This window comes from Salmo salar, chromosome ssa22 (genome assembly GCF_905237065.1).
Source record: "Salmo salar chromosome ssa22, Ssal_v3.1, whole genome shotgun sequence".
Classification (NCBI taxonomy): domain Eukaryota; kingdom Metazoa; phylum Chordata; class Actinopteri; order Salmoniformes; family Salmonidae; genus Salmo; species Salmo salar.
Genome location: NC_059463.1, coordinates 23,037,645 through 23,050,699, shown reverse-complemented (window position 1 = coordinate 23,050,699; position 13,055 = coordinate 23,037,645).

The window sequence follows — 13,055 nt, the reverse complement described above, 5'->3', positions numbered from 1 at the left end:
TTTAAAGCTTGGAAAGAAACCCTTAAAACCAGACTTGGACCACACACCATCTCTACTGAATAGCAGGCTTGTGATTGCTTTGCAGCTCTTGCAGTTAGACACTGATTCCTTCCAAACCACTCATTGTTGAATTTGAGATTTCCAACTTGTTATGTAATGTTTATGTCCAATGGCCAATGAGCACCGGTACGTATAAATCTATAATTTCTCTTTATATGACAAGGATGGAAAATAATTTAATTGCCAGTAGATTGTCGACTTGATTAATAATGAGGACTGCTTGTCTAGCATGCTAGCTAACATTTTGAAAGGATGATGTTTAAATGTTCAGTCCAATCAAAGCTACAAAAGATATAACGTGATTTTACGTAATTTTATGTGTGGCCAATGACCTGGAGCCTTCATGGATGGACACTTCTAATGTAAATCAATGGCAGCACACAAGGGGCTTGAATTTTCGAGTTCACCCTGTAGATTTTGCAGTGATGTAGTGTCCCCATGAGTGACAGAACACTGAGCCAATCACGGCGCAACTAGAGAACATTACCAACCCCTAAGCTCTGTATTTTCCACTGGCTGCCCCACCACCACAGAAAGCACTGAGCTAGGCTGAAACACCTGCATTTTGGAGCTGCCTTACTCAAGAAGCAAAAAAATGGTTTGTTTCTATGTGGCTACATTAACTCAATAATTACATTGTTTGCAAATGGATATGTGCCACGTATTAATGCCAAAATAACATGCAAAACATGCTAAGTAAATAAATACAAATATATATATATATATATATATACACTACCGTTCAAAAGTTTGGGGTCACTTAGAAATGTCCTTGTTTTTGAAAGAAAAGCTATTTTTTTACCATTTAAAATGTATGTTGTAAATGACTATTGTTGCTGGAAACAGCTGATTTGTTATAGAATATCTACATAGGTGTACAGAGGCCCATTATCAGCAACCATCACTCCTGTGTTCCAATGGCACGTTGTGTTAGCTAATCCCAGTTTATAATTTTAAAAGGTTAATTGCAATTATGTTAGCACAGCTGAAAACTGTTGTTCTGATTTAAGAAGCAATAAAACTGTCCTTCTTTAGACAAGTTGACTATCTGGACCATCAGCATTTGTGGGTTCGATTACAGGCTCAAAATGGTTAGAAACAAAGACCTTTCTTCTGAAACTTGTCAGTCTGTTCTTGTTCTGAGAAATAAAAGCTATTCCATGAAACTGCCAAGAAACTATTCCATGAAACTGCCAAGAAACTGAAGATCTCGTACAACGCTGTGTACTACTCCCTTCACAAAACAGCGCAAACTGGCTCTAATCAGAATAGAAAGAGGAGTGGGAGGCCCGGTGCACAACTGAGCAAGTACATTAGTGTCTAGTTTGAGAAACAGACGCCTCACAAGTCCTCAACTGGCAGCTTCATTAAATAGTACCCGCAAAACACCAGTCTCAATGACAACAGGGCAATTGATAAGCAATCAAAACTTTGTGGATGGAGCCTCCCGAGTGGCGTAGTGGTCTAAGACACTGCATCGTAGTGCAAACTGCGTTGCTATAGATGCTAGTTCGATACCCTTGCTCACCGGGAGACCCATGAGGCAACCCACGATTGGCTCAGCGTCGTCCGAGTTAGGGGAGGGTTTGGCCGGCCATTATGTCCTTGTCCCATCTTGCTGTCACGACTCCTGTGTCAACGTGCATGCGCGTGCGGTCACCAGGTGTACATTGTTTCCTCCAACATGTTTTTTGGGGTGGATGGGTATCATTTGTATGCATAAAATGTAATAATAGAATAAATAAATAAATAAATAAAATGTATAATAGTAATATTTAAAATTACGCTTTCCTCATTGCTAGCTGTGTTTTTTATGGCCTACGCTCTGCCTGGGGCAATGGGCCTACGTAAGTAAGTATTTTGTATCACCAAAATCATAAACTGTTTCATTTGAATTTCTAGTAGCCTGCATCATTTATTGCGTAACTGGTTGAAATGAAATTACATGAAAATCAGATCCCTGCTCAACTTACAATATGTCCAACAAGATAAATATCCAGGCTGTAGTATAGTTTTCTATCCATTTGGGGGCAGTATGTCCCAATTTGATCATACCTTTTTCATGTGTCTTCAACACCCTCTTCTGGTGGTAGACTCAGTGTGACTTTAGTAAGGCAGCAGTAGAAACTGACAAGCGAGGCTATAATATAAGACCATCTTGTTGACATTCATTCCCTAGACAATTTCCCTATATAAATTAAAATGGCTTTTCTAAAAGTGGCACTACTATAGTGATTCATGTACCAATTGAAAATTGGGCCTAGGCTGTGAGGAGACACTCTGCAACACATTTCCAAGAAAATCTATTCCAAGCAATCTATTCCCCTTTCAATCGGAAATGGGATGGTGGAAGGCCTACGCCCTGAGATTCCCAACTGAATTTGATAAACAAACTGCAAGATTTAGGGTGCTGGCAGGTGAATGATCCCCCCGCCCCCATTGTAAAATACAAAAACAGAGTCTAGCATCTTGCAACCAAAATAAGTTTGGGTGATACTTTCAAATATTATGTCTGTCTGTAGGCTACTGACGTTGAACTTCTCACCATGGTAACCCCACTTACCTTGGCAAGACCTTTGCAAAAAACTAGTCAAGTCTCCACCCTTTTTGCAGTTGACTGCCACAAAGTTGCAGTGGTATGTATCTGCACTGTATCTGCACTCTAGACAAAATGTTGATCATTGGGCATTAAATTACTGTGTGTATAATCAGTAATGTTTCTGCTGCTGGTGAAACGTCATGGGGGATTGTTATCAATACCAAATGTCATTGAGTTATTTTTCAGTAATATCCATATATTCACATGTGTGCATTATAATTCAATAAACCTGAAACAGTGGACTGACTATTAGTTTATTGGTTTATTCGGATCCCCATCAGCTTTTGACGAAGCATCAAGTATTCTTCCTGGGGTCCACACAAAAACATAAAACATGACAAGTAACAAAACACTGATTGACAAGAACAGTCACACAAATAAGAAAATACAGCAATATACAAACAATACAACTAAAGAATAATGTGTGGGTGATAGTGTGTCTGTGTGTCATTTCACAGTCCCTTTTGTGCCATGAGTTGTTTTATCCATTTGTTTTATGTAATTTTGCTGTTTGCTTGAGTAATTGGAGATGGAAGGGAGTTCCGTGCGATCATGGCTCTGTATAATACTGTGCGTTGCCGTGAAGTCATTTTGGACTTGGAGACTGTGAAGAGACCCCTGGTGGCATGTCTTGTGGGGTATGTATGGTTGTCTGAACTGTATGTTGTTTAATTATGCAAACAATCTTGAATTTTCATCACAGTAGTATTTCTCATAAAAACTTGAAGAGAAGCAGTTCATCTCTAGTTACCCCTTAACCAGAAAAGACTGGCATGCATGTTGTTGATGTTAGTTCTGTGTGTGCAGTTAAGGGACTAACCCAAAGAAAACTGTATGCAATCAGAGATTATCAGTATTTCTGTTACTTGTATTTGAAATATGTCATTTCAATCACTTCTGAGTATTTTGTCATTTGTATACACTGGACTGAACTACACTCCAATGTATTTTAGTAACAAGATACTTTCGAGAGTTGTAAATAGTATTTTCGAAATAGAAAATACTTTTCTTTACCATTTTTTTATATCGGTATTATTTTGCCCCTTTCCACCCTACGTTTGGTATCAGAAGTCTGATGGCACCATGGTGTGATAAGATAGTCTGCTAAATGAACTAAATCTAAAAATTATTATTAAAATATTTGTAAAAATTTCAAAGCATGCTGAGTATTATTCGAACGAGCTCCACCCCGAAACAAGGTTTTGTCTAGATGAGATACAGCTTTTGGAAAAATTGACTTTTCGCACCAGGTTTAGGAGAATTAGGTTAAGCTGTATCCCATCTAGACATGCCACTGAAACAATGGCAATAATAATACCCAGTGTGCTTTGTAGTTCAATTTGGTATGTTCATTTTTACATATACATTTACATTTTGGTCATTTAGCAGACACTCTTATCCAGAGTGATTTACAGTCAGTGCGTTCAACAAGGTACTTGAACAACACTTACAGTATGCCAGTCATAGCAAGTAAAACATTTCTGTAAACGTTATTGAGAATGTTGTTGCTGTTCGGGCCAGCTACTTGCAAATGTATTTCTGTAATACAAAATACTTGTATTTTAATTATATACATTTTAAAATACAAGTATGTTGTAGTTTATTTTGATACATTGATCTTTATGGTATTTTTGTATTGTATTTTGTAATTGTATTTAGTCATTTTTGCCCATCCCTGGTTGCAATGATGTCATTTCGAGATAGTAATTTCATTGATCGCCTTTATCGTTGTCCATTTTTACAGTATGGTGCAAATGGACAACGATAAAATTATTATATTTTTTTTCCTTCATGTTTTCATGTTTATCTGCACAAGAGGATTACATAATAATGATACAAATACATTAAATGTACCATTTCGTTAAGACACAATCATTAAATTGAACAATTGTGGGAAAATAGGAGATTAAATATCTGTGCCATGTGATTGTTGCATTGATGTGTTCAGAGGAGACGCAATGTCTCATTCCAGGACAACCCTGAAAGATAGTCTAAGCTGTATCGTATTGGTACCAAGGCTGATCAGAATCTCAAACGTCTTATCAGGTGATTCACCCAGTTAGCTCATTAAGATGGCTGAGAGGAATTGGTGGACTATGTGATGTCTGTCTGCTTCAGCTCTTCTCTCACCAGAGATCTAGTCCTTTCCCTCTTATTAGTTGGCGCTAAAACTATGTAATTGCATGGCAACTATTACCAGGTACTGTGTAATTGCAGTCTACAATAGGGACACATAGTGCTTTCAAAAATGTTTAATCAATATGAAATCAGCAAACAATGAAGTATTGCTGTGTAATCAAGCAGTAACTGTGAGGGAAAGTGCACAATTAAGTGTTACACAAACCACAATCGGTATTGTCAGTTCCATGTACATTTACATTTACATTTAAGTCATTTAGCAGACGCTCTTATCCAGAGCGACTTACAAATTGGTGCATTCACCTTATGATATCCAGTGGAACAACCACTTTACAATAGTGCATCTAAATCTTTTAAGGGGGGGGTTAGAAGGATTACTTTATCCTATCCCAGGTATTCTTTAAAGAGGTGGGGTTTCAGGTGTCTCCGGAAGGTGGTGATTGACTCCGCTGTCCTGGCGTCGTGAGGGAGCTTGTTCCACCATTGGGCTGCCAGAGCAGCGAACAGTTTTGACTGGGCTGAGCGGGAACTGTGCTTCCTCAGAGGTAGGGGGGCCAGCAGGCCAGAGGTGGATGAACGCAGTGCCCTTGTTTGGGTGTAGGGCCTGATCAGAGCCTGAAGGTATGGAGGTGCCGTTCCCTTCACAGCTCCGTAGGCAATCACCATGGTCTTGTAGCGCCTTGATGTTAGTGGAGAACGACAGGGTGTTGTCCAGGATCACACCAAGGTTCTTAGCACTCTGGGAGGAGGACACAAGGGAGTTGTCAACCGTGATGGCGAGATCATGGAACGGGCAGTCCTTCCCCGGGAGGAAGAGCAGCTCCGTCTTGTCGAGGTTCAGCTTGAGGTGGTGATCCGTCATCCACACTGATATGTCTGACAGACATGCAGAGATGCGATTCGCCGCCTGGTTATCAGAAGGGGGAAAGGAGAAGATTAATTGTGTGTCGTCTGCATAGCAATGATAGGAGAGACCATGTGAGGATATGACAGAGCCAAGTGACTTGGTGTATAGCGAGAATAGGAGAGGGCCTAGAACAGAGCCCTGGGGGACACCAGTGGTGAGAGCGCATGGTGCGGAGACAGATTCTTGCCACGCCACCTGGTAGGAGCGACCTGTCAGGTAGGACGCAATCCAAGTGTGGGCCGCGCCGGAGATGCCCAACTCGGAGAGGGTGGAGAGGAGGATCTGATGGTTCACAGTATCAAAGGCAGCAGATAGGTCTAGAAGGATGAGAGCAGAGGAGAGAGAGTTAGCTTTGTATGTAATCATGAATGCAGTTTTTTATTACACCTTGCCTTTCCATCTAGCTCCAATGCAGATACATGAATTCAACAGAACTTAATTTGAATAAAATACAAATTATTAATGTATATATTTAATTAATTGGTGCACAGCTTCTGATTTAATCAATCCTTGCATTATAACATTAATGTTATATATGTATGCCACAAATCTCATCCTACATGCAATCATTTAAAGGGACACATCGGGATTTTGTCAAGGAAACCCTTTATCGACTTGCCCAGGGTCAGATGAACTCATGTATTCCATGTTTATGTTTCTGCATCCAGTATGAAGAAAGTTAGTGGTAGTTTCATGAGCCAATGCTAACTAGCGTTAACGAAATGACTGGAAGTCTACAGTATCACCTAACATGTTAGCAGTAACCATAGACTTCATGTCATTGCGCTAACACTAGTTAGCAATTGCGCTAACGCTAGTTAGCAACTTCCTTTATACTGGATGTAGAGACACAAGTTCATCTGACTCTGGGGAAGTAGATAAAGGGCTTCATTGTCAAAATCGTGAAGTATCCTTTTAATAGATCAGACTTTCTCACATCACCGGTGTTCTTGTATGAGATCAAAGTTTCACGGCGGCATTAGACTAAGATACAGTGGCATAGTATAGAGTACAGTATATACATATGAGATGGATTCTGCAATATTTATAAACAATTAAAGGGACTAAGATACCATAGAATAGTGTGGAGTACAGTTTATACATATGAAATGAGTAATGCAAAATACGGAGACATTATTAAAGTGGCTAGTGATTCCTAATCTATTTCTATAGGCAGCAGCCTCTGATGTGCTGGAGATGGCTGTTTAACAGTCAGTGGTGTAGTCTAAAATACAATACAGTATATACATATGAAATGAGTGATGCAATATGTAAACACAATTTAAAAGTGACTAAGATACCGTAGAATAGTGTGGAGTGCGGTGTATACATATGAGATGAGTAACGCTACATACGGAACATTATTAAAGTGGCCAGTGATTCCTAATCTATGTCTATAGGCAGCTGCCTCTGATGTGCTAGTGATGGCTGTTTAGCAGTCTGATGGCCTTGAGATAGAAGCTGTTTTTCAGCCTCTTGGTCCCCGCTTTGATGCACCTGTACTAACCTCGCCTTCTGGATGATAGCATGGTGAACAGGCAGTGGCTCGGGTGGTTGATGTCTTTGATGAACTTTTTTGCCTTCCTATGGCATCGGGTGCTGTAGGTGTCCAGGAGGGTGGGAAGTTTGCCCGCGGTAATGTTTTGGGCAGACCGCACCACCCTCTGGAGATCTTTGCGGTTGTGGGCGGTGCAGTTGCCATACTAGGCGGTCATACAGCCCGACAGGATGCTCACAATTGTGTATCTGTAAAGGTTTGTGAGGGTTTTAGGTGTTAAGCCACATTACTTAAGCCTCCTGAGGTGGAAGAGGTGCTGTTGCGTCACTCCTATCAAATCGCATCGAGAGCATATGTCATTAACAGAAACATCTTGATTTGTTGCATCTCGTTGTGTTGTCCTCCGGTGGATAGTTAGCTAGCTAAAATTGGCGCTTTCATAAATTAGCCATGGATAGAGATAGGGATCTGGACTTGTGGTTTTACTTAATTCTCCATACTGGCCAATGATTATAATGGCGATTCTGATCCAACCATTAGTTCATATATTGTGGCCATGGCCTGAGAGGATGAACAAAAAATGAAAGACTGTATGAGAGAGTGATAGACCGTTTCGTCAACATGAAAGAGAGGAGGATGGCCATGGCATTTCTCTACGAGTAGGGTGAGTCAACAAATGTTTTGTACTTGCACGAACACACACACAGAAATCAGAACCATGGACATATTTTGAACCATATTTAGCTTACGGTGATTGGACTAAATTGTTTTGGTATATTATAGTTGTCACTGTATTAGACTAAGCATAGGTGATTTGATGATGTTGAAATGTTGAAGTTGAATTGTGCTGGAAAAGTGGAGGCAGCTCCTGTTTTTTGCGACTTTCGGTAACTCCGTGATTCTAAATCAATAGTTGGTTAGTCGTCCAAAAATGTCTGAAACGTTATCTTACTTGACCATGCTGTAGGTCATGTAACTGTTTGTTACATGCAATATGCTTTGTGGACCTCACCGGATAGAGGTTCTCTCCGGTTTTGTGATGAAACAAATGTGTGTCTTATTGACTCAGCCTTTAGGCCTATATATCACCGTCGCAAGGCATATGAACTAGCTGTCCACACCACACTCTGTGGTGCCATGTAATCGAGGGTGGTGCTGATGCCTTACCAAGCAGTGATGCAGCCAATCAAGATGCTCTCAAGGGTGCAGGTATAGAACATTTTGAGGATTTGAGGGCCCATGCCAAGCTTTTTCAACCTCCTGAGGGGAAAGAGGCGGTGTCTTCACGACTCTGTATGTGTGTGTGGACCATTTTAAGTTCTTAATGATTTGGACCCCGAGGAACTTGAAGCTCTCGACCCGCTCAAATGCAGCCCCGTCGATGTGGATGGGGCTTGCTCGCCCCACAGTTTCATGTAGTCCACGATCAGCTCCTTGGTCTTACTGACATTGAGGGAGAGGTTGTTGTCCCGGCATCACACTCCCAGGTAACTGTCTTCCTCCCTGTAGGCTGTCTCATCATCGTTGGTGATCAGGCCTACCATGTCGTGTCATCAGCAAACTTGATGATGGTGTTGAAGTCATGCGTGGTTATGCAGTCGTGGGTGAACAGGAAGTACAGGCGAAGAATAAGCACACACACCTGTTAAGCCCCCGTGTTGAGGATCAGTGTGGCGGACGAGATGTTGCTTATCCTCACTATCCGGGGTCGGCCAGTCAGGAAGTCCAGGATCCAGAAGCAGAAGTAGGTATTCAGTCCCAGGGTCCTAAGCTTGGTGACAAGCTTGGAAGGGGACAATGATGTTGAACATTGAGCTGTAGTCAATGAACAGCGTTCTCACATAGCTATTCCTCTTATCTAGGTGGGTGAGGGCAGTGTGGAGTGCAATTGAGATTGCGTCGTCTATGGATCTGTTCGGGTAGTACGCAAATTGGAGTGGGTGTCTGGGATGATGGAGTTGATGTGTGCCATAATCATCCTTTCAAAGCGCTTCATGATTACAGATGTGAGTGCTACAGGGTGGTAGGCATTGTGGTATGAAGCCTTAGAGTTCTTGGGAACAGGAATGATGGTTGTCATTTTAAAACATGTGGGGATTACAGACTGGGACAAGGAGAGGTTGAAAATTACTGTGAATATGCCTGCCAGCTGATCTGCACATGTTCTGAGAATGCGCCCTGTGTTCCACTCTGCGTTAGTAAGACAAAATTAGTTAGCTATTGCTTTGAGTCTGAAATGGGGAATTGTATTTGAATGGTTTGAATATAATTATTTGTGAAATCCATGAAAGAAAAGTCAAACTGAAAAATGTATTCCTGTCTCCTAATTTCTGCTGGTTAGCCTAGTGTCTGCAAAGGTTGTTGCATTGTATCTACATAGATAATAAACAATATCACTTCACTTTGCTTGGTCCTGGGTAAGTACAGTGTAAATACATGTATATCCTTTGTACAAACATTGTAATTACCGAGTTGGTTGTTAAAGATGGTTATATTGTAAGTACAATGTAATTAAAATGGGTATACTTAATGTTCTCCTGTCTCCTGGTTATCCTATTGTCTGCAAAGGTTATTACATTGTAACTACATAGTAATTACATGGTACATAGTAATTACAAGTATGTGTTACTACATGTGTACATTGTGTACTAGTATGTGTACATTGTTCATACATTAGACTTGATTTGGTATAGCCTTTAACTCAGGTCTTAAAGGTGCACTACGCAGAAATCGCTTTGGCATAATTTCAGTTTTGTTATTTTATTGTGTTACTATTTCCTTTTTTTATTTTCTTATTTGCTTCTTTTTTTGTTACTTTTTAACTCTGCATTCTTAGGAAAGGGCTTGTAAGTAAGCATTTCATGGTAAAGTCTACACCTGTTGTATTCGTCGCATGTGACAGATAATATTTTATTTGATATGGAATAACCTAAAGCAAATAACACATTCTTTGTTCCAATTGTGTAATAGCCAAGACCGCTACAACTCTATTAGCATGTAATTACATAGCAATATCTATGTAACTACTATGTATTTACAGTTATTACTGTGTAGTTACATAGTAATAAGGGCAACTTAATGTAAAGCGTTACCCAGATGTCTTTAGTTTTCTTATCCAACCAAAAATCATAGCAACGGGGATAAATAGGTCAGGTCTTGCATATAACCAAAAAGAGAAACATAATCGGTTAGTTCTAGTTTCTGCATGACATGAGTAGCTACTGCCAGTGTGCTTGTTTGTTGTGACTAACACTAATCTAATCCATTTAAACCACAGACTCTCTAAAATGTTCCTTCAATATGAATTTTCTGGACCCCAATTGAAAGTGAAGGAGTACGCTTCTGTTTGCATATTCAGTCTATTGCTTAATTCAAAGGTGTACTTAATGGAGGAAATTATAATATATATATTTATTCTGATCAACAGATGACATTACAGTGATACTGTAACACCTGTGACTCCCTAAATTATACGACCATACAATCTTCCTACAATCTTCCCTAAGTGACTGTCAGGTAATGTGAAATGACATCCATCCTTTGTAGTTGCCCACATCGGCCACGATTTGAGGATAACACAGGATAACACAGGAAAACACAGTGCCACCAACGCGCCAGCTACCAAGGACTGTGGGCTCTCCTACTCCATCGCCAATGTGAGTAAGACATTTAAGCGTGCTAACCCTCGCGAGGCTGCCGGGCCAGACGGCATCCCTAGCCGCGTCCTCAGAGCATGCACAGACCAGCTGGCTGGAGTGTTTACGGACATATTCAATCTATCCCAGTCTGCTGCCCCCACATGCTTCAAGATGGCCACCATTGTTCCTGTACCCAAGAAAGCAAAGGTAACTGAACTAAATTACTATCTCCCCGGAGCACTCACCTCTGTCATCATGAAGTGCTTTGAGAGACTAGTCAAGGATCATATCACCTCTACTTTACCTGACACCCTAGAAGACAAACTTCAATTTTCTTACCGCCCCAATAGATCCACAGACGATGCAATCTCCATCTCACTGCACACTGCCCTATCCCATCTGGACAAGAGGAATACCTATGTAAGAATGCTGTTCATCGACTACAGCTCAGCATTCAACACCATAGTACCCTCCAAGCTCATCATTAAGCTCGGGCCCTGGGTCTGAATCCCGCCCTGTGCAACTGGGTCCTGGAGTTCCTGACAGGCCTCCTCCCTCCGCTGATCCTCAACACATGGGCCCCACAAGGGTGTGTGCTCAGCCCCCTCCTGTACTCCCTGTTCACCCATGACTGCATGGCTACGCACGCCTCCAACTCAGTCATCAAGTTTGCAGACGACACAACAGTGGTAGGCCTGATTACCAACAACGACAAAACAGCCTACAGGGAGGAGGTGAGGGCCCTCGGAGTGGGGTGCCAGGAAAATAACCTCTCACTCAACGTCAACAAAACAAAGGAGCTGATCGTGGACTTAAGGAAACAGCAGAGAGAGCACCCCCCTTATCCACATCAATGGGACCGCAGTCGAAAAGGTGGAAAGATCCAAGTTCCTCGGCATACATCACTGACAAACTGAAATGGTTCACCCACACAGCCAGTGTGGTGAAGAAGGCACAACAGCGCCTCTTCAACCGCAGGAGGCTGAAGAAATGTGGCTTGGCACCTAAAACCCTCACAAACTTTTACAGATACGTGGGTTTTTGTTTGTCCACCCGCCTCTTGAGGATTGACCACAAGTTCTCAATGGGATTAAAATCTGGGGAGTTTCCTGGCCATGGACCCAAAGTATCGATGTTTTGTTCCCCGAGCCACTTAGTTATCACTTTGCCTTATGGCAATGTGCTCCATCATGCTGGAAAAGGCAATGTTTGTCACCAAACTGTTCCTGGATGGTTGGGAGAAGTTGCTCTCAGAGGAAGTGTTGGTACCATTCTTTATTCATGGTTGTGTTCTTAGGCAAAATTGTGAGTGAGCCCACTCCCTTGGCTGAGAAGCAACCCCACACATGAATGGTCTCAGGATGCTTTACTGTTGGCATGATACAGGACTGATGGTAGCGCTCACCTTGTCTTCTCCGGACAAGCTTTTTTCTGGATGCCCCAAAAAATCGGAAAGGGGATTCATCAGAGAAAATGACTTTACCGCAGTCCTCAGCAGTCCAATCCCTGTACCTTTTGCAGAATATCAGTCTGTCCCTGATGTTTTTCCTGGAGAGAAGTGGCTTCTTTGCTGCCCTTCTTGACACCAGGCAATCCTCCAAAAGCCTTCGCCTCACTGTGCGTGCAGATGCACTCACACCTGCCTTCTGCCATTCCTGAGCAAGCTCTGTACTGGTGGTGCCCCGATCCCGCAGCTGAATCAACTTTAGGAGACGGTCCTGGCACTTACTGGACTTTCTTGGGTGCCCTGAAGCCTTCTTCACAACAATTGAACCGCTCTCCTTGAAGTTCTTGATGATCCAATAAATGGTTGATTTAGGTGCAATCTTACTGGCAACAATATCCTTGCCTGTGAAGCCCTTTTTGTGCAAAGCAATGATGACGGCATGTGTCTCCTTGCAGATAACCATGTTTGACAGAGGAAGAACAATGATTCCAAGCACCACCCTCCTTTTGAAGCTTCCAGTCTGTTATTCGAACTCAATCAGCATGACAGAGTGATCTCCAGCCTTGTCCTCGTCAACACTCACACCTGTGTTAATGAGAGAATCACTGACATGATGTCAGCTGGTCCTTTTGTGGCAGGGCTGAAATGCAGTGAAAATGTTTTTGGGGGATTCAGTTAATTTGCATGGCAAAGAGGGACTTTGCAATTTATTGCAATTCATCTGATCACTCTTCATAACATTCTGGAGTATATGCAAATTGACATCA